Here is a 23,405-nt window from a genome sequence, read left to right on the forward strand (position 1 = left end):
CTTCATAATAAAAAATTAAAAAAAAAAAAAAGCTGGAAAAGCAAGACCACAAAAACCCTAATTTCAGCAGAAGAGTCCAGTTCACCAAAATAAAACCCCAAATCCAGGACATAGAAGACAAATGATAATACAAAAAATCAATGAAACAAAAAGTTGGTTCTTCAAAAGGAGAAACAAGATCGATGGTCCCCTAGCTAGAATGACCAAGAAAAAGAGAGAAAAAGCCCAAATAAACACAATCAGAAACACAAAAGATGAAGTCACATCTGATCCTGAAGAAATACAAAAGATCATTAGAGACTAGTACGTACACTTGAATGGAAACAAACTTGAAAACCTTTCAGAAATGGAGGACTTTTGTCATCACACAACCTGCCTAGGGTGAAACAAGAAGAAATTGAGACCCTAAATAGACCAATAACAATCAAGGAAATTGACTACATAATAAGAAAACTACCTACAAAAAAAGCCCTTAACCAGATGGCTTTCTAGCAAAATTCTATATGACATTTAAGGAGGAGTTTATGCCAATCCTACTGAAGGTATTCCAGGCAATTGAGAAAGATGGAACTCTCCCAAAATCACTTTATGAAGCTAACATCACATTGATAACCAAGCCAGGTAAAGACCCAACAAAGAAAGAGAACTACAGGCCAATATCTTTGATGAACATAGATGCTAAATTCTGAACAAGATCCTAGTGAACTGGATTCAACAACACATCTTAAAAACCATCCATCATGACCAAGTTGGCTTCATCCCTAGGATGCAAGGCTGGTTCAACACTTGTAAAACCATAAATGTAATTAAATAAATCAACAGATGTCAAAGAAAAAAATCACACGATTGTATCATTAGATGCAGGAAAAGTTTTTGATAAAAACCAGCACCCCTTCTTGATAAAAACCCTTGAACAGCTAGGCATACAGGGAACATACCTCAAAATAGTAAAAGCCATCTACAAGAAACCCACAGCCAGCATACTCCTAAATGGACAAAAACAAGAACCATTTCCCCTGAAAACCCACTCTCACCCCTCCTGTTCAATATAGTATTGGAAGTCCTGGTAGAGCAATCAGAGAAGAGAAGGCAATCAGGGGTATCTAAATAGGAAAAACGGAAGTCAAGCTATCTCTCCTTAAGGATGACATGATCATGTACCTTGAAAACACAAGAGAATCTGTCAAAAAACCTCCTTACACTGATAAAAGCCTTTGGCAAAGTCTCAGGATATAAAATAAATGTGCAAAAGACAATCGCATTTCTCTTTCACCAATAATAAACAAACAGAAACCCAAATAAAAAAGCACAATTCCATTCACAATAGCCAAAAAAAAATGAAATACCTTGGCATCTTCCTAACCAGAGATGTGAAAGACCTTTACAATGAAAACTACAAAACACTGCTCAAAGGAATCAAAGATGACACAAACAAGTGGAAAAATATCCCATGCTTATTGGTTGGAAGAATCAACATTGTGAAGATGTCCATCTTACCTAAGGCAATCTATAGATTTAATGCAGTACCCATCAAATTACCAGCAACATTCTACTCAGACCTAGAAAAAACAACACAGGAATTCATATGGAAACACAAATGACCAAGAACAGCGGGAACAATCCTCAGCAAAAAAAAACAAACACGTGGTATCACATTGCCACACTTCAAACTTTATTATAAAGCTACAATCATCAAAACAGCTTGGTATTGGTACGGGAACAGGAATATAGACCAATGGAATAGAATTGAGATTCCAGAATCAAAACCTCAATTTCTCAACCAAATCATCTTCAACAAAGCCTCCACCACCTACCACTGGGGAGAGGAGAACCTATTCAGTAAATGGTGTTGGGAAAACTGGCTGACCACATGCAGAAGATTGAAACAGGACCCTTATCTATCCCCATACACAAAAATTAACTCTAAATTGATCAGAGACCTAAATGTAAAACCTCAAACCATAAGAACCTTAGAAAATGAAGGACATACCCTCATGGAAATTGAAACTAGCATCCAGTTCCTGAACAAAACCCAAAACCCACAGGCCATAAGAGATAAGATAGACAAGTGGGACCTCATTAAACTGACAAGCTTCTGCAAAGCCAAAGAAACCATCAAGAGAGCAGGGAGATAGCCTACAGACTGGGAAAAAGTATTTGCCAACTCCAGGTCTGACAAAGGCTTAACATCTTGGATCTACAAGAAATTCAAATGTGCTGAAAAGAAAAAAACAAACAACCTCATTATAAAATGGGCAAAAGATATGAACAGATACTTCTTAAAGGAAGACATCTGAGCAGCCAACAGACTCATGAAAAAAATGTTCAACCTCACTAATCATCAGGGAGATGCAAATCAAAACCACACTGAGATACCACCTAACTCCAGTCAGAATGGCAATTATCAATAACAAAAAATAACAGTTGCTGGAAAGGGTGTGGTGAAAAGGGAACACTTCTACACTCTTGGTGGGAGTGCAAACTAGTGCAACCTCTGTGGAAAACAGTATGGTGATTCCTAAAAGCTCTAAATATTGACCTCCCATATGACACCACAATCCACCTACTGGGACTATACCCTGAAGAACTCAAATCAGTCTTTCAAAAAGATACCTGCACACGTGTGTTTATCACAACATTGTTCACAATAGCAAGAACCTGGAAGCAACCATGCTGTCCATCAAAAGAGCACTGGATTAAAAAAATGTGGTACATATACACGATGGAATACTATGCAGCCATGAAAAAAAAGAACAAAATCATGAATTTTGCAGCAACCTGGATGGAACTAGAGTCTATAATACTGAGTGATCTCTCACAGAAACAAAGAGCTGAGTATCACATGTTGTCACTCATAGTGGACCTTGAACATCCAACATAATACTATAAGAAAATGACTGACAGTGGTGAGAAACTATGGGGGGAAGGGGAAGGAAGATGGGATTAACGGTAGTAAATATCTGTCTGGGGATGGGGAGACTCCTCTTATCAACAAATTTGCCTGAACGAAGCATATTTGTATACCTAGTCTTTCCCTGTACCCCACAATATCATAATAAAAAATATTGATTAAAATATTTAAAAAAAACATTATGATGCTGAGAAACTCCTGGGTCAACACAGAAATCAAAACAGAAATTAAAAGATTCCTAGAAACAAATGAAAATCAATATATATCTTACCAAAACTTCTGGAATGTCATGAAAGCAATACAAAGAGAGGAATTCATGTCTCTATTAACACAGCAAGAAAATGGAAAGATCACAAGTCAACAACCTAACAAATCAGCTAAGGAAGCTGGAAAAGAAGGACCACCCACCAAAACCCTAATTTCAGCAGAAGAATATAGATCACCAAAATAAAAATCCAAATTTGAGACAAGAAGACAAAACTATAATACAAAAAAATCAACAAAACAAAAAGTTGGTTATTTGAAAATGTAAAAAGATTGATGGACTCCTTAGGCTGACCAAGAAAAAGAGTGAAAAAGCCCAAATAAACACAATCAGAAATGTAAAAGATCAAGTTACAACTAACCCCAAAGAAATGCAAAGAATTATCATAGATTACTATGTACACTTGTATGGAAACAAACCTGAAAACCTAAATGGGTTGGGTGTGGTGGTTCAAGTCTTTAATCTCAGCACTTTGGGAGGCCAAGGTTAGAGGATTGCTTGAGCCCAGGGGTTCAAGACCAACCTAGGCAATATGGTAAGACCCCAACTCTGCAATATATTTTTTAAAAAATTAGCCAGACATAGTAGTGCGTGCCTGTAGTACTGGCTACTTGAAAGCCTGAGGAGAAAGGATCACCTGAACTGGGGTGGCCATGAGCATGCCACTACACTCTAGCAAAAGCGATGGAGTGAGATTTCACTCAAAAATAAATAAATAAAACCAAAATGAAATGGAAGACTTTCTGGCATTACATAACCTCCCCAGGTTGAAACAAAAAGAAACCAAGACCGTAAACAGATCAGTAACAATCCAAGAAATCAACTATGTCATAAAAAAACAACCTTCAAAAAAAATGACCTGGACCAGATGACTTTCAAGCAGAATACTACAAAACATACAAGGAGAAGCTGATTCCAATCCTATTGAAAGTATTCCAGGCAATCAAAAAAGATAGAACTCTCCCTAAATCATTTTATGAAGCTAACATCATGTTGATACCCAAACTGGGTAAAGATCCAACAAAAAAAGAGAACTACAGACAAATATCCTTGATGAACATAGATGCTAAAATTCTCAACAAGATTCTAGAAAACTGGATTCAACTACATATCTCAAAAATCATCCAACATGACCAAGCAAGCATCATCCCCAGGATGCAGGGCTGGTTCAACATCCACAGAACATAAACATAATTAACTGCATCAACAAATGTAAAAGCAAAAACCACATGTTTATATCATTAGATGAGAAAAATTCTTTCAATAAAATCCAGTACCCCTTCTTGATAAAAAAAAACCCTTGAGCATCTAGGCATAGATGGAACATACCTCAAAATACTAAAAGACATCTGTGTGAAACCCACATCCAACATACTGCTAAACAGAAATTGGAAGCATTTCCTTTGAAATCTGGAACAAGACAAGAATGCCCACTGTCACCCCTCCGGTTCAACATAGTATTAGAAGTCCTAGCTAGAGCAATCAGACAAGATAAGAACATCGGGGGTGTTCAAATAGGAAAAGAGGTAGTTAAGCTATCCCTCTTTGCAGATGACATGATTCTACACCTCAAAAACCCAAGAAAATCTATCAAAAGCCTCCCTGCCCTAATAAAGAACTTTAGCAAAGTGTCAGGATATAAAATAAATGTGCAAAAGACAGTCATATTTCTAGATACCAACAATAAAAAAAAATGAGAGCTATCATATTGCCAGACTTTAAATTTTATTATAAAGCTACAATAATCAAAGCAGCCTGGTATTAGTACAATAACAGGTAAATAGACCAATGAAACAGGATAGAGATTCTGGAAGCAAAACCTCAATCTTTCCACCAACTGATCTTCGACCAGACCTCCACCATCAACCACCGGGGAGAGAAGAACCTATTCAGTAACTGGTGCTGGAAAAACTGACTGACCACATGCAGAAGATTAAAACAGGACCCCTAACTACCACCATACACAAAAATCACCTATCAAAGACCTAAAAGTAAAACTTTAAGCTATAAGAACCAGAGAAAATGCAGGAGACACCCTTATGGAAATTGGAACTGGCAACCAATTCTTGATAAAAACCCCAAATGCTCATGCAATGGAGATAAGACAGACAAATGGAATTTCATCAAACTGACAAGTTTCTACAAAGCCAAAGAAACCATAAGAGAGCAGGGAGACAGTCCACAATCTGGGAAAAGATATTTACCAACTGTGTATCGGACAAAGGTCTAACACCTAAGATCTACAAAGAACTCAAATGTGCTGAAAAGAAAAAAAACAAACTGTCCCATTATAAAGTGGGCAAAAGATATGAATAGACTTCTCAAAATAAGACATATGAGCAGTCAACAGATACATGAAAAAATGCTCAGCTTCACTAGCCATCAAAGAAATGCAAGTTAAAACCACCTAACTCCAGTCAGGATGACCATCATCTATAATTCAAAAACAACAGATGCTGGAGAGGATGTGGGGAGAAGGAAACTCTTCTACACTTTTGGTCGGAGTGTAAACTAATACAATCTCTGGAAAAGAGTCTGGTGATTCCTAAAAGATCTAAAAATTGAACTTCCATATGACCCCACAATCCCACTTCTGGGAATATACCCGGAGTAACTCAAATTACTCTCTGAAAAAGATACCTGTACACACATGTTTATTGTAGCATGATTCACAATAGCAAAAACATGGAACCAACCATGCTACCATCTTAAGAAGACTGGATTTTAAAATGTGGTACATATACACAATGGAGTATTACACAGCCATAAAGAAGGACATTATAAACTTCACAGCAATTTGAAAGGGCTTAGAGTCTATAATAATGAGTGATCTATTGCAGAAACAAAGAGCTGGGTACCACATGTCCTCACACATAAGTGAACGTTGGACAATTATTATAATCCTATAAGAAAGGGATTGGCAGTAGTTGGAAACTGCCAGGGATGAGATGGACTGTAGTGGGAAACTTCCAGGGAAGGGCGGCACACCTCATCAACAAAGGTACTTGTATAATGAACATTTGTACACCTAACCCTGAATTGTGCTCCACATCTTCAAAAATTAAAAAATTTAAAAGAAACTGGGAGAAAACAATCAATTTTAATATTTTTAAAAGAAAGCTTATATTTGCTTTTATAATAAAGTGGATTTCTCTATTGGCATATTGGCTCTAATTTAAAAATTCCAGTAATATACTCTCAGTGTTTTCTTAAACACTCCTTCTGATGTGGATTTTTCCATGTCCTAAAGGAAAAAAAGGTGTGTGATTCATTTGAAAGAAGCATAATTATTTTCACTTTTTATTACTAGCTATCTTTATGGACTTATAGAAGCACAATGGGGAAATAAACATGTTTTCATATAATATTGCAACCTCTAACTTAAAGAAACGCCTCATACAGCAAACTCATTCATTAATAGAAAAAAATGATAATTCTTTTTAAAAGCATTTACTTTTTATGTGTGGATTTATCTTTTGGCCTATTGACATCTAATAGCGAAAGTCATGTTCTCATAACTTATTTTTGCTGCTTGCTTACAAACTCCTTTCTGCATGAAAGTCACAGTCACTGAAAAAACAGTATATGAAGCTTTTGGAAGAAAATATTATTAAATTGTTATTTTATTGCTGGATATCTCTAAAGGCTTATGAAAGTTCATTAAGGAAATAAATATGTTCTCCACATATATTGTTAACATTCACTTAGAAAAGGGTCTTATTTATCAAGCTTCTAGCTACTTAAAAAATTATGATGAACCTTTAAAAAGCTAGTTTACATTTACTTTGTAATAGGTGAATTTGTCTATTAGCTTATTGGCATCTAATAAAATACATGTTTTAATAACTTATTGTCAATATTTGCTTAGTAACTCCATTCTACATTAAACTCTTTTATTGACTGAAAATCAACAGCACTTGATGCATTTCAAAGAAAGCATGATTTCAAGTGCTTTTTATTGCAGGATAAATTTAGGGCAAATGAGGGCCCAAAGAAAATAAAATATGTTTTTCTAACGTAGTGTAAACATTTGCTTAGAAAAATGTCTGTTCCATGCATCAAACTTTTCCAGTCACTGAAAATAGTTAATCATAAAACTTTAAGTTAGTACACTTACATTAACTATTTATGGGTGAATTTCTCTATTGGCCTACTGATGCCTATTGGGGAAAGCAACATGCTCCAATGATTCACTTTCATGTTTGCATGCAAGCTTCTTTCTGTACCAAACTCTTACATTTAATGAAAGAAAACAGTGTATAGCAGATTCACAATAAGGCATGATATTTGCCTTTAATTGATTGATATCTCTATAGATCTATGAAGGACCGAGGGATAACAAAAATGTTATGTTAAATTTCTGTAAATATTATTTTAGAAAAGACTCTCATGAATCATTCCCTTCAATTCAGGGAAATAAAACAATGTATTATGCATTTGAAGAAAAGCAAGATTATGTTTTCATTTTATTGATGAATATATTTATAGGTCTATAATGACCCAATGGGAAAATAAATATATTCTCCTAACAAAGTATGGAATGTTACTTAAAAAAGAATCTCAGGGCTGGACTCGGTGGCTCAGCCTGTAATCCCAGCACATTGGGAGGCCAAGGCTAGTGAATTGCCTGAGCCCATAGGTTCGAGACCCAGCTGGGCAACTTGGCAAGACCTCATCTCTACAATAAATAAAAAATTAGCAGGGCATGATAGTGCACACCTGTAGTTCTGGCTACTTCGAAGGCTGAGGTGGAAGGATCATGGGAGCCCAGCAGGTCAAGGCTGCAGCAGCTGGAAGCACACCACTGCACGCCAGCCTAGGTGATGGAGTGAGACTCCAACTCAAAAAAAAAATCTCAGATGTCAAACTATTACACTCCTTGACACCTCTTATCAACAAGGGTGCCTGAACAAAGCATATTTGTATACCTAACCCTTAACTGTACCCCCATAAAATATCATAAGAAAAAAATATTGATTAAAAAAAACTATTACACTCCTTGAAAGAAAACAGTTAATGATAATTCTTTGAGAAAGTAAGCTTACAATGACTCTTTATCAATATGAGTTTCTATTGTTCTATTTCTGCCTACTGGAGAAAGACAAAGACACATTATGTCATAATCTCTGGGATGTCATGAAATCAGTGATGAGAGAAAAATTTATAGCATGGCACAGGCACATCAAGAAAAAAGAAATATCACAAGAAAACAGCCGAAAGTCACACCTAAAGGAGATGGAAAGGCAAGATTATTGAAACTCTTATTTCAGTAGAAAAACCCAGACCATTAAAATGAAATCACAATTGCAAGATATAGAAGACAAAAATATGACAGAAAAAAATCAATGAGATAAAAAACTGGTTCTCTGAAAGAATAAATAAGATTGATGGAATCATGATCAGATTGACAAATAAAAAGAGAGTGAAAGTCCAAATAAATACAATTAGAAATAAAATGGGTGATGTCACAACTAACCCTGAAGAAATTCAAAAGATTGCCAGAGGTTACTATGAACATCTGTATGCAAATAAAATAGAAAATCTAAAGAAAATGCAAGATTTTCTGGCATTATGCAACATCTCAAAGTTGAAACTAAGAAAAAATTGAAACTCTAGACAGACCAATAACAATCCAGGAAATTAACTCAGTAATGAGAAACCTCCCCATCAAAAATAGCCCTGGACCAAGTGTCTTGCCAGCTGAGTTCTATAAGACATACAAGGAGGAGATGATGACAAGTCTTATTATAAGTATTCCAGGCAATTGAGGATGATTTAATTATCTCTAGCTCATTTTATGAAGCTAATATCATACTAATACACAAACCTGGCAAAGATCCAGCAAGGAAAGAGAAATAGAGGCTTTCCTCATGAACATAGATGCAAAAGTTCTCAACAAGGTTCTAACAAATTGTACCCAACAACATACCTCAAGTATCATCCACCACAACCAGGTAGGCTTCATTCCCAGGTTGCAGGAGTGGTTCAACATTCACAAGACCATCAATGCAATTCAACACATTAACAGATGTAAAACCAAGAATCACATGATTGTCTCATCAAATGCAAAAAAATAAAAAAATCATTTGACAAAATCTAGAATCCTTTCTTGATAAAAACCCTTGAACACCTAGACATAAAAGTAACAGTCCTCAAAATAATGAGTCATCTATGGTAAACCTGCAGCCAACATTGTGCTCAATGGGCAGAAACTGGAAGCATTCTTCTTAAGAATGGGGAAAAGACAAGGATGCCAACTCTTATCCCTCCTACTCAACACAGTGCTGGAAATACTAGCCAGGGAAATCAGGCAAGAGAAGAAAAAAGGGGTATATAGTAGGAAAAGAGGACATTAAGCTACCCCTCTTTGTGGACAACATAGGAATATACTTAGAAAACCCCAGGGAGTCTGTCAAAAGTCTCCTCACACAGATAAGCAACTTTGGTGAAGTCTCAGATTACAAAGTCAATGTGCAAAGTACAGTTGCATCTTTATACACCAACAACAGGCAGACGGGGAACCAAATAAAAAACACAATTTCATTCACAATAGTCACCAAAAAAATGAATTACCTTGGCATCCACCTAACCAGATAAATGAAAGATCTTTAAAATGAGAACTACAAAATGCTACTCAAAGAAATCAAGGATTGACACAAATACATGGGAAAAAATCCCATACTCATGGATTGGAAGAATTAATATTGCCAAGATGTGCATCGTATCCAAGGCAATCTACAAACTCAATGCAATACTCACCAAATTACCAACATTATTCTTCACAGACCTGGAAATGACAATGCAGAAATTAATATGGAAACAATAAAGAGTATGAACAGCCAAAACATACTCAGCCAAAGGAACAAAGTGGAAGGTATTATGCTTCAGACTTTAAACATTATTACACAGCTATAGTAACCAAAAGAGCATTTTATTTGTTCAAAAATAGGCACATAGACCAATAGAACAGGACATAAATTCTGGAAGTAAAACACTGTCCCTCAAACAGATCATCTTTGATAAAGTCACCAATAACAATCATTAGTGAAAAGAGACCATGTTTAGCAAATAATGCTGGTTAACCACATGCAGAAGAATGAAACACAACCCCTATCGTAATATACAAAAATCAACTCCAAATAGTTCAAAGACCTAAATGTAAAACCTCAAACTATAAGAATCCTAGAAGAAAACATAGGAACACTTGTATGCACGTTGGAGTAGGCAACCAATTATTGAGCAAATCCCCAAAATAAAAGATAGACAAATAGAGCCTCATTAAACTGAAAACTTTTGCACAGAAAAATTAAGAGAGTGAGGAGACAATCTACAGATTGGGAAAAATATTTGCTAATTCTTTATCTGATAAAGGCCTAACATCTAGAATCTACAAGGAACTCAAATGAGCTGAAAGAAAAAAACAAACAATCCTATAAAAAGTGGTCAAAAAACATAAATAGACACTTCTCAAAAGAAGAGATACAAGCAGCCAACAGATACATGAAAAAATGCTCAGGCTCACTAATCAACAGAGAAATGAAAATCAAAACCACAATGGGGGGAAGATGGCAGTGGAGCCCACCGGACTAAGCAAGTCCCAGTGTGAGTGAGAGTATGGAAAATTTTGCATATGTGTCAGTGAGTAAGTGTGCATGTGACTGATTGACTGAGTAGGGACTCGGGAGCAAGTTGCTAGGGCTCTCCTGGTGAAGCAGCTGGTGCTGCTGCAGCTGTTCTGCTTACTCTCTAGTGATTCCCAGGGCACAGAAGTCAAGTGCCATTTTTTAAAAATTAAAAAAGCCAGCCGAGCTCGGTGGCTCAGCCTGTAATCCCATGCTTTGGAAGGCCAAAGTGAGTGAATTGTCTGAGCCTGCAGGTTCAAGACCCACCTGGGCAACTTGGCAAGACCTCATCTCTACAATAAATCAAAAAATTAGCCGGGCATGGTAGTGCACACCTGTAGTTCCAGCTACTTGAAAGGCTGAGGTGGAAGGATCGCCAGAGCCCAGCAGGTCAAGGCTGCGGTGACCGGGAGCAGCCACTGCACTCCAGTCTGGGTGACTGAGTGAGACTCCAACTCAAAAAAAAATTAAAAATGCCCTTCCCAGATAGGAGCTACCAAGAGAGACTGCCAGCTCCAGGCTCTGCCCCACCACTGCATTGCCTGGCCAGATACTGGCAGCAAAGGCTGCAGAGGAAGAACAGCAAGGAAGCCCAGCCAGAGCCACACTAGAGAAGATGAAAGAGGCACCCTGCCCCATCTTGAAAACTGAGCAGGAGAGTGCTCTGGCTTGCTCACCATGGAGCGAGACCCGATCTGAACTCTGTGACCAGTGGATTAACTACTCAGGGGTAGATTGTGACCCAGAGGGAATATCCTGAAAGCACAAACTCCAGAGGAACAGGACAAGTGCTGAGTCTCAGGCACCCCACTCCCTACCTTGATTCAGCTGTGGGACAAAGGTATGGCAAGAAAAGGACACGAAAGACCTCCAAAGGGATGAGTCTGGGGTTGACCTATCTCCCTCCTCCCCAGAAATCCTTAAAAGTCCGACCCACACTGTTGGGCATGACCAAGAGGGATGAACTCAGGCAAAGTCTGGAAGTCAGCAGCAATAGGAGGACTACACTCCAGGATAAGCCTGGCTGGACATCCCCTGCCAGTAGCTGGGGAAGAGACAATCCTGCATCTCCCCACCAGAGGGTTCCCTGTGCTGGACAATGGGGAAACTGTGATTGAGGCCAAAATTCTGCAGGAGACGGCAGAGGGGCAGCTGAGAGGAACAACTACAGAAACTGCCACAAGAAGGCAGTTTTTGTTTGCTTTTTTATTTTTTTTAATATTTTTCCTTTGCATATGAATGTGTATGTGAGAGTTTGATGTACATTTCCCCACCCCTTTTTCTCACCCCTTTTTCTTTTCTTTATTTCTTTTTTTTTTGGAGGGGGTTCACTATGTGTGTACATGAAGGATTGAGTGTTCACCTCCCAGTTTATTTGTGTGTTTCTTTATACTTTTTTGTCCTCTTTTTTAGTTTAATGTGTGTGCATACATGTGTGAGGGTTCAATTTGAATTTCATTCTTATCTTTCCTTTCCTTTTTTTTCTCTTTTTTCCTCCATCCACTTTGATTTGGGCATGTGGGTGTATTTTTGGTTTTCCTCTTTTTTGTTGAAGTTGTTTTTTGTGTGTGCTTTGTTGTCATTCCAGTTTGTTTTGCTGTGTGTGTCTGTGTTTAATTGTTTTTTTCTTTGGTTTCTGCTCTTGTTATCCTGTGAGGTTTTTTAATTTATTTTTTTAAATTTTTGTCTGCATAATTTCATTCTATTTTTCTCTGTTCTTCTCAATGCTGTTACTGTACCTTGGCCCCAGAAGGTGCACACACATCATCATATACAGTGGTTATAGGGAGTGGGTCTCAGAAACCCATACCACAATCAATGAACATTGTGATGTGCAAGTAGTTTCTGCATCTTAGCTCCCCATCCTCCACCTAATTCAACTCTCAAAACTACAAGAGACAGCAAAGTTTCCCACCCACAGTCCTGTTTTTTAAAAAAACAAATTCAGAGCCCCAATCAGGGAACAATAGAGGGCTGACCAACATCAGAAGTGAAAACCTTCTCACTGACACTGCATAACGAAACTAAAGAGAAAAAAAAGAGACCTGGCACAAATGAGGAAAGCTCAAAGGAAGAGCACTGTAAATTCCTAGTGTTACAAAGAGAAAATACCTGAAAAATCAGACCTCAGAGCCCAAACAGCAGACATTACCAATGACTGGCCCCAGAATACAACAAGGATTAGGAAATGATGAAAAAAGTGATTAAGACTCAAGAAAGATAGATGCAACACTGAAAGAACTGGTAACAGAGATTTTGGCAATAAAAATGTCATCCATGAAATATATAACAAGATGTCAAGCATGGAAAGCAGAATTAATCAAGCAGAAGAACAAATCTTAGAGTTTCAAGACCAAAACATGGAACTAACCAAAGCTGTAAAAAAAAACATAGAAAGAAACCCCAGAAAAGAAGAACAAAGCCTCCAAGAAATGTGCAATTATAACAAGAGGACAAACCTATGCCTGATTGGTGTCTCAGAAGAAGACAGGAAAATGTAGAAGTGGAAGAACTTGGAGCAAGTATTCCAGGAAGTTATCCAAGAAAACTTTCCCCATCTCACCAGAGATGTGACAATCCAAACACAAGAGATACAGAGAACCCTTGCAAGATAGCAAATGAGAAGCCCAAACTCTAAACACATAGGAATTCATCTGCACAAAGCAGGTACAAAAGTAAAACTCCTAAAGACAGCAAGAGAGGAAGGTCAAACTACCTACCAGGGAAAACCAATCAGAATAGCAGCAGACCTATCAGCAAAAGCACTACTAGCTAGAAGGTACTGGAGTCAAATATTCAAAGTCCTCAAAGATAAACAATTCCAACCAAGAATTTCCTACCCAGTCAAACTCAGCTTCATCAGTGATGGAGAATCAAAATCCTTCCCAGACATCCAATCCCTAAGAGATTATGCAGCTTCCAGATCAGCTCTACGGTAGATGTTTTAAAAGGTATTAAGCACAGAAGAAAGAAAAAAAAGAATGACCATGAACCTCTCAAGAGAACAGCAGAACACAGAATCAACAGAGAATACATCATAACTACAAATTTGAAAATGCACACGTACATCAACCCAAAAGCCAAAAGAAAATAAACAAATAAAAATAAAATTTTATAAGAACCTTATGACAAGGATAAGCACATGGAACAGACTCTGAGATTAATCACATTCTTGCCCATAAAGCAAACATAAACCAATTTTATAAGATTGAAATACAACCTGCACCTTCTCAGACTACAATGGAATAAAAATAAATATCAACAACAACAAATTCTCCCCAAACCCACAAAGACTTGAACACTAAACAGCATGATACTGGACAACTAAAGGTCAACACAGAAATCAAAACTGAAATTAAAAGAATACAAGGAAAAAATGAAAATGAAGAAACATCTTAGTAAAAAACCTCTGGGATGCCACAAAAGCACTCCTAAGAGGTTAATTTGCATTTCTATGAACACACATCAAGAAAGTGGAAATATCACAAGTTAACACCTAACAAAACACCTAAAGGAGCTGAAAGACAAGACAACCAAAACCCTAACTTTAAATAAAGAATCCAGATCACCAAAGTAAAAGCCCAAATATAGGACATAGAAGACAAAATTATCATGGAAAAAAGTCAATAAAACACAAAGCTGGTTCTTTGAAGGAATAAGCAAAATTGATGGATCTCTAGCAGAAATGACCAAGAAAAAGATTTCTAAAAGCCCAAATAAACACAATCAGAAATGCAATGGTTCAAATCACAACTGACCCCAAAGAAATACAAAAAATTATCAGGGACTACTATGCACACCTGTATGAAGACAAACTTGATAACCTAAATGAAATGGAGGACTTTATGACATCACACAACCTCCCAAATTTGAAACAAAAAGACACGGAGATGTTAATTAGACCAATAACAACCCAGGAAATTGACTCCATCATAATAAAACTACCTACAAAAAAGATCCCTGGACCAGATGGTTTTCCAGGGGAATTCTACAAAATGTACAAGAAGGAGCTGGTTCCAATCCTATTGAAAATATTCCAAGCAATTGAGAAGAACAGAATTCTCCCACATTATTTTACAAAGTTAACATCACATTGAAACCCAAACCAGGTGAAGATCCAACAAAGAAAGAGAACTACAGGTCTATATCCCTAGTGAATATAGATGCAAAAATTCTCAAAAATATTCTAGCAAATCACATAAAAACATATCTCAAAATCCATCCACCATGACCTAGTATGCGTCAACCCTAGGATGCAGGGCTGATTCAACATCCACAAGACCATAAAATATAATTAATTACATCAACAGATGTAAAAACAAGAACCACATGATTATCTCATTATATGAAGAAAAATCTTTTGATAAAATCAAGCATCCCTTCTTTATAAATCCCTAATTTATAAAGACAATTCCCTCAAACACCTAGGCATAGAAGGAACATGCCTCAAAATAGTAAGCACCATCTACAATAAACCTGCAGTCATCATATTGCTAAATGGACAAAAACTGGAAACATTTTCCTTAAAAACCAGAAAAAGACAATTCTCCACTCCCTTCACTCTTGTTCAAAATTGTTTGAAGTTCTAGCAAGAGCAATTAGACTAGAGAAGGAAATCAGGGGTATCCAAAAACGAAAAGAGGAAGTTGAGTTATCCCCCTGTTCTATAGATATGATCCTATTCCTTGAAAACACAAGAGAATCTGATAAAAACCTGCTTTCACTGAAACAGGTCTTTGGCAAAGTCTTGGGGTACAAAATAAATGTACAAAAGACAGTTGCATTCTCACATACCCACAACAAGCAGGCAGAGAACCAAATAAAAAGCACAAACCCATTCACAATAGCCACACAAAACATGAAATACCTTGGCATCTTCTTAACCAAAGAAGTGAAAGACCTTTATGATGAAAACTGCAAAACACTGCTCAAAGAAATCCAAAAAGACACAAACAAATGGAAAAATATTCCATACTCATGAATAGAAAGAATCAACATTGTAAAGATGACCATCCTACCAAAGACAATCTACAGATTGATTCAATGCAATATCCATTAAATTACCAACCAACATCATTCTTCTCAGATCTGGAAATGACAATACAGAAATTCATATGGAAATACAAATGACCAGGAATAGCCAAAGCAATTTAACCAAAACTAAAAATTGACTTTCCATATGATCCAGCAATACCTCTCCTGGGAATATGCCCAGAGGAACATAAATTATTCTACAAAACAGACACCTGCACACCTATGTTTATAGTTCCACTACTCACAATAGCAAAAACATGGAACTTACCCTGGTACCCATCAAAAGTCGACTGGATAAAGAAAATGTGGTATACATACACAATGGAGTATTACACTGCCATAAAGAACAAAATTATGTACTTTGCAGCAAACTGGATATAGTTGGAGACCATCATGCTTTGTGATCTATCACAGAAACAAAGAACTAAATGCCACATGTTCTCACTCATATGTGGACTCTGAACACTAGTCACATTAGCACAAGGTCGAGAGCAGCAGTCACTGGATGCTGCCAAGGGAGGAAGGGAGGGTAGGGGGACACATAACAACACAAAAAGTACCCGGTCCTAAACCAGGGGGATTGAGGGTCAGTAGGAGGCCCAAACTTTACCTTCATGCAGCCTACTTGTATATTTAACCCTTACTTGCACCCCACATCTCTATAATAAAATAGAATTTTTTAAAAAGAAAGGATATATAGAAAAATTTCTATTTTATGAATTTTTACAGATTTGTTTTATAGCCTAAGACATTTTCTGTTTTGGAAAACAATGTATATGCCAATGAAAAGAACATGCAATCTGTAGCAGTTGGTAAAATGTGCTGTAAATGTCAGTTGAGCCAATTAAATACAGCATATAGTTTAACTTTTTTTTTTCTTTATTAATTTTGGGTTTTTTCCCCAGTTTTTTGAAATGTATACAAGTTTGGGTATACAAATGGTCATTATGCAGGTACCCTTGTTGATGAGGTGTACCCCTCTTCCTCCCTGGCAGTTTCCCACTACTGACAATTCCCTTCTTATAGTATTATATTGTTCAAATTCTACTAACGAGTGGGAACATGTGATACTCAGTTCTTTGTTTCTGTGATAGATCACTCAGTATTATAGACTCTAAATTCATCCAAATTACCATGAAGTTCATCATTTTGTCCTTCTTTATGACTGCATAATATTCCATCATGTATATGTACCACAATTTTTTTATCCAGTCCCCTTGTGATGGGCAGCACGGTTTGTTCCAAGTTTTTGCTATTGTGAATAATGCTGCAATAAACACGTGTGTACAGGTATCTTTTTCACAGAGTGATTTGAGTTCCTCTGGGTATATTCCCAGAAGGGGGATTGCTGAGTCACATGGAAGGATGATTTTTAGATCTTTTTGGAATCACCACACTGTTTTCTTCAGAGGTATTCGTTTAGGCTCCTATCAACAGTGTAGAAGTATGGATTTTGACTCTATCATACTCAGTGATCTATCACAGAAACAAAGAATAGAGTACCATATGCTCTCACTCATAAGTGACCTTGAACAATTATCATAATACTATAAGAAAGGATTGGCAGTAGCAGGAAATTACCAGGGGAAGGGGGTAACATTGGCAGTTGAGGGAAACTGCCAGGGGAGGGAGGGGCACACCTCAACAACAAGGGTACCTGCATAATGAACATTTGTATACCTAACCTGAATTGTACCCCACATCTTTATAATAAAAAGTAAAATAAAATAGAAAATATTTAAAAATTCAAAATAGTTTAGAAGTATTCCCTTTTCCCCACATCCAATCCAACATCTTTTTTTTTCTTTTTTTTTTTTTATTGATAATGTAGTCGTCATTCTGGCTAGAATTAGTTGGTATCTCAGTGTGGTTTTCATTTGCATTTCTTTGATAATTAGTGAAACTGAGCATGTTTTCACTTATCTGTTGGCTGCTCATATGTCTTCTTTTGAGAAATGTCTATTTGTCCACTTTGTAATAGGGTTGTTTATTTTTTTCTTTTCAGCACATTTGCATCCGTTGTAGATCCATGTTGTTAGGCCTTGTCAGATATACAGTTGGCAAATTTTTTCCCACTCTGTGGGCTGTTTCCCTACTCCCTTGATGGTTTCTCTTGTTTTTCAGAAGCTTTTCAGTTTGATAAGGTCCCACTTGTCTATCTTATCTTTTATGACATGGACACTTGGAGTTTTGATCAGAAATTGGTTGCCAGTTCCAATATCCATAAGGGGGTCTCTTGCATTTTCTAAGGTTCTTATAGTTGGAGGTTTTACATTTATGTCTTTGATGCATTTAGAGCTGATTTTTGTGTATAGTGATAGGTAGGGGTCCTGTTTTAATCTGTATGTGGTCAGTCAGTTTTCCCAGCACTATTTACTGAATAGGTTCCCCTCTCCCCAGTGGTTGCTTTGTCAAAGATGAATTGGTTGAGAAATTAAGGTTTTGCTTCCAGAATCTCTATCCTGTTCCATTGGTCCATATGCCTGTTCTTGTACCAATACCAGGCTGTTTTGAATATTGCAGCCTTATAGTAACATTTAAAGTCTGGACGTGTGATACCTCCTGCTTTGCTTCTTTTGCTGAGGATTGTTTTGGCTACTCATGGTCATTTATCTTTCCATATGAATTTCTGTATGACTATTTCCAGGTCCGAGAAGAATTATGTTGGTAATTTAATGGGTAGTATGTTAAATCTGTAGCATCTTAACAATGTTGATTTTTCCTATCCATGAGTATGGAATAGTTTTCAATTTGTTTGTGTGCTCTTTGATTTCTTTGAGCAGTGTTTTGTAGTTTCACTGTAAAGATCTTTCACTTCTCTGGTTAGGGAGATGCCAAGCTATTATTTGTTTTTGTTTTTTGTGGCTATTTTGAAGGGATACTGCTTTTTAATTGGGTTTTTGTTTGTTTATTGTTGGTATATAGGGATGTGATTGTCTTTTGCACATTTATATTATAACTTGAGACTTTGCCAAAGTCCTTTATCAGTGCAAGGCAGTTTTTGATAGATTCTTTTGGATTTTCAAGGTATAGAATCATGTTGTCTGCAAAGAGGGGTAACTTAACTTCCCCTTTCCTTTTTGGATACACTTGATTTCCTTCTCTTGTCCAGTTGCTTTAGTTGGGAATTCCAACACCATGTGGAACAAGAGAGGTGAGAGTGGGCAGCCTTGTCTTGCTCCAGTTTTCAGGGGAAATTATTTCAATTTCTGTTTGTTTAGCAGTATGTTGACTGTGGGGTTCTCAAGATGGCTCTTACTATTTTGAGGTGTGTTCCATGTATCCTAGGTGTTCAAGGGTTTTTTTTTTTCTATTCAGATTATTATTTATCCATTATGAAAAATGGGGTGTTAAGTTCCCCTAGTATTTTTGTATTGCAGTCTATTGCTTGTATTGCAGATCTAGATTTATTTATTTATTTATTTATTTATTTACTTGGAAGCTCTAGCCTTGAGTGCATAGATATGGACAATTTTTATCTTCTTGCTGAGTGGGCCCTTTTATCAGTATACAATGTTCCTCCTTGTCTTTTTTGCAGTATTTGATTGGTAGTTTATTTTATCTGATATAAGAATAGGTACTTCTGCTTCTTTTTCTTTTTTTGGTTTTCCTTTGAATTGAATATTTGTTTTCAAATATTCATTTTCAGTCTACATGTGTCTTTATAGTTGGAATGGCTTACTTGGAGGCAGCGTATAGCTGAATCTTACTTATTCCACTACTCTATGTTTTTAATTGGAGAATTGAGAACATTTACACTCAGTGTTATTAGTGATAAGTTAGGACTTACTACTGCTATTCCATTATTTGTTTTCTGGTTTGTTTGAGATTCTTCTCCTTTTTCCTTTTTTTCCTAATTTCTTCTTTTGTGGTTCATTTATTATTTCTAGTTTTTTGTTTGTAATGAGTCTATTACATGTTTATGTGCTGTGGTAATCAGGGGTCTTTCAAAAAACATCTTATAGATATAACAAGTTTGTTGTTGTTGTTGTTGTTGTTGTTGTTTTTGAGTTGGAGTCTCATTCTGTCACCCAGACTGGAGTGCAGTGGCCGCTCCCAGCCACCACAACCTCGACCTGCTGGGCTCCATCGATCTTTCCGCCTCAGCCTTCCAAGTAGCCGGAACTACAGGCGCAACCACACCCAGCTAATTTTTTTGATTTATTGTAAAGATGAGGTCTCGCCAAGTTGCCCAGGCGGGTCTCAAACCCGCGGGCTCAGGCAATTCACTCACCTCGGCCTCCCAAAGCACGGGATTACAGGCTGAGCCACCGAGCCTGGCACAAGTTATTTTAAAGAAATGACATCTTAGATCACACTTTTTTAAAAGCAAAGGCAAAAAAAAAACACCAGAAAATTTACTTTTTAATTTCATCTCTCTCAATATTTTGATTTGTAATTGTTTCAATTTACATGTATTCTATTTCCTATCTTGTAACAGGCCTCTTGTAGTTTTCATTATATTTGATAGTAAAGTTAAAATGCTTCTTGCCCCAAATGGAGAGTTCCCAAATCCATCATCCCAGCTGCAGTGTGGAAGGCTAGCTAACCTGGTAACCTAAAATGTACCTTCTTCAGCATGATGCTACTGGATATTCACTTTGATTTGTTGTTCCCTTTTATTGGGTTACAGACCAACGTTTCCAGGACTGTGAATATAATAGTCCTGCCTCATCCATTTTCCTCTACCTGTCCTCGGGGATATTTCCCTGTTCATGAAGTCACAATGTTACTGGGTATAGGCAATGAAAATTCAAGTACCAGGGAACCCAGGATGTGTGGTAATCTGTTTGACCAACTCAATGTAGATCATGTGAGTTTTGGAGAAATATTCTGCATGCATAGTGCCTGGATTAATAAATTAAAAAAGAGGGGCACTGCAGATATGGAAGTCCAGTTCTCCTTCAATCTGATTAAAATATTTCGATTTATTTCTCTGTAGCCTAAGAACTATCTTATCCTCATATGTGAGTTCTAATTGTCCCTAGTGTAGATCTTGGAGCTGTACACTTGTTTTTCTGTCAGGTTCAGTGTGAAGTTAGTTTGGCTGTATGCTGCCATTTTAAATTCAGGAGTTTGATACACATCTGCTTATGGTATATTAGCAAATATATACCTTGCTAAGTCTCCAATTGACTTATGCAATTTGAACTAATTTGAGTTTTTAAAAAACATTTTCACATAAACTTTAAGGCATTTGTTTCCAAAAGTTATTCTTGGCATTCTCATTAAAATTACTCAGTCATGCTAATTTAAAGTATAATCTCTGTCACTTTATTTTTAAGTAGTCCCATCTAAAAACATAATATTTCTCCTCATTTTTCAAGTACTATACGTGTGAAGAAATTATTACATCTCAACTGAATTAATACCTAGGCATTTTCTCTTCTGGAAAATAAGAACTTCAAAATACATAATTTGCCTAATAAAATCCATTTTTCAAATAGATTATTTAAAATGTCTCGTTATGTAAAATGAAAAATAGCAGAGCAGTTTTGTGTGATAGCGATCAATGAGCCCTGAACTGCAAGTCCATGATAGCCATTTAAACCCAGGTGCTTTTGCTTGAAAATGATGACGTGGGTAATAAGTATGGTCTGCTGTCCATGACTTTGAATGTATGAGGTTTACAAAAGCCAGTTAAATACTGAAGGCAGAGAACAATCAAATTCATGGAGGTTAATAATGAGAGAAATATTGGCCATGAAATTCCACATAGGTAGGTACTCTCCAATATTAAGAACAACAGGGTGAAATCCACCATTTTGCCTGTTGGTCTGCTGCTCCTCCTACCTTCTCTCCTGCCCAGCCTTTCCCCCACAAATGCCATCTGCAGCATCTATTCTCTCCAGCCTCCACCCCCATATCCAAGTGAGGCCAGTGAGTTCAAGAAGTGGATACCCTGAGGAACCCAGCAAGGTCACCATTTTCAACACAACATAGCAGGATCTGGAAGTGGGAATAATATTCCGTGGTGCTTTTCTCAGGTGAAAGGAATAGATGATGATGTAGCAGAAGCAGATATTTCTACAGTAGAATTTAATTATTCTGGAGAGCTAGCAGTGGGAGATAAAGGAGGTAGAGTTGTAATCTTTCATCAGGAGCAGGACAACAAACTCCAGTTGCCTAACAGAGACCATGTAATATTTTTAGCACCTTCAAGAACCATGAACCAGATTTGACTAAAAAGATTTTGAGATAGAAGAAAAGATTAGCATAATTAGGTGGTTACTCCAGAAAAATACAGCTTAGTCTATAAATGATGGACAATACAATGGAAAATCAGTGAAAGGACAAGAGATAAGAGGGGCATAACTTGAAAAGGAAGATGGAAGGAATATATATAAATCAAATATAGTAATATAATATAATATATATATTATATATATATATAGTTACTACACCACGAGTGCCAGTCTTTAAGCCCAAGAATCTAATGGTTGAGGTCAGTCTAGGAAGAGTATTTGCCAGTGTTCATACATATTACATCAACTCAATTTCTATTAACAGTGTTTATAAAACATATTTATCTACCGAAAATTTGCACTTAATTTTTAGCATCTGGAAATTACAAACAGGAGTTTTAATATTGTGGGTATAAAACCTGCCAATAAGGATGAGGTAACTGAGGTGATTGCAGTAGCAGAGTTTTATCCAAACAGCCAAATAAATAGTTAAATATAACACATTTACATACAGCAGCAGTAAAAGAACTATTTGGTTGCATGACATGAGGGCATCTAACCTCTGTGACAGGCAATCTAAACTGCTTGAAGAACCCGAAGATTTGCAGGTCATTTTTTCCCAAGTAAAATTCAGCCATAGTGGTCAATGTGTGATGACTAGGGACTATTTGTCAGTCAAAATGTGAGATTTAAATATGAAAAACAGGCTTGTGGAAACACACTAGTGCATGAATGCCTCAGAAGTAAAACTCTGTTCACTGTATGAAAATGGCTGCATATTTGACAAATTTGAATGTTAGTGGAATGAATCTGACAGTGTTGTCATGACTGGATATTATAATAATTTCTTCAGAATGTTTGACAGAAACACAAAGAGAGACATAACCCTAGAAGCATAATGGGAAAACAATCAGCCTCATATGATTCTGAAGCCACACAAAATCTGCACAAGTGAGATGTGCAATAAAAGATAATAAGTGTTCACAACCTAGACTTCAACAAGAAACTCTTTTATACAGTTTAGAGTTATACCCCAAGGAAAGTATCATTGCTGTAGCTACTACAAAAAAACTGTATATAATTCAAGACAAAGTCAATTAACACTGGAATTCCTAGCAGAAAAATACAGTTACTCCTTAGTTGAGACAGTTGAATCTCACATTCATACCTATAAAAGAGAAAGCTCCATTGTGGCATCCTTTTCCAGTATTTGACAGTGTGCCATTTGACAATACATTTTATGGCTACATGTAGAAAGCTCTGTGGATTAATTACTGCAGTGTTCTTCATGCCTGCTAGCCATTTACATAAGGGCAGGACACTTTTGACTTAAATGACTTATTGCACCATCTTGCCTAGTAGACTAATTTGGACTGTATTAACATTGG

The 23,405-nt window shown here is 36.7% G+C and overlaps 1 pseudogene; it reads left to right on the forward strand.

Annotated features, from left to right (window-relative positions):
• The window catches only part of LOC103254722, a 75,738-nt pseudogene extending 52,620 nt beyond the window's left edge, over positions 1–23,118 (forward strand).
• The last annotated feature ends 287 nt before the right edge of the window (positions 23,119–23,405 follow it).

The sequence above is a fragment of the Carlito syrichta genome, unplaced genomic scaffold (genome assembly GCF_000164805.1).
Source record: "Carlito syrichta isolate Samal-C Ts95f unplaced genomic scaffold, Tarsius_syrichta-2.0.1 Scaffold287386, whole genome shotgun sequence".
NCBI classification, from domain to species: domain Eukaryota; kingdom Metazoa; phylum Chordata; class Mammalia; order Primates; family Tarsiidae; genus Carlito; species Carlito syrichta.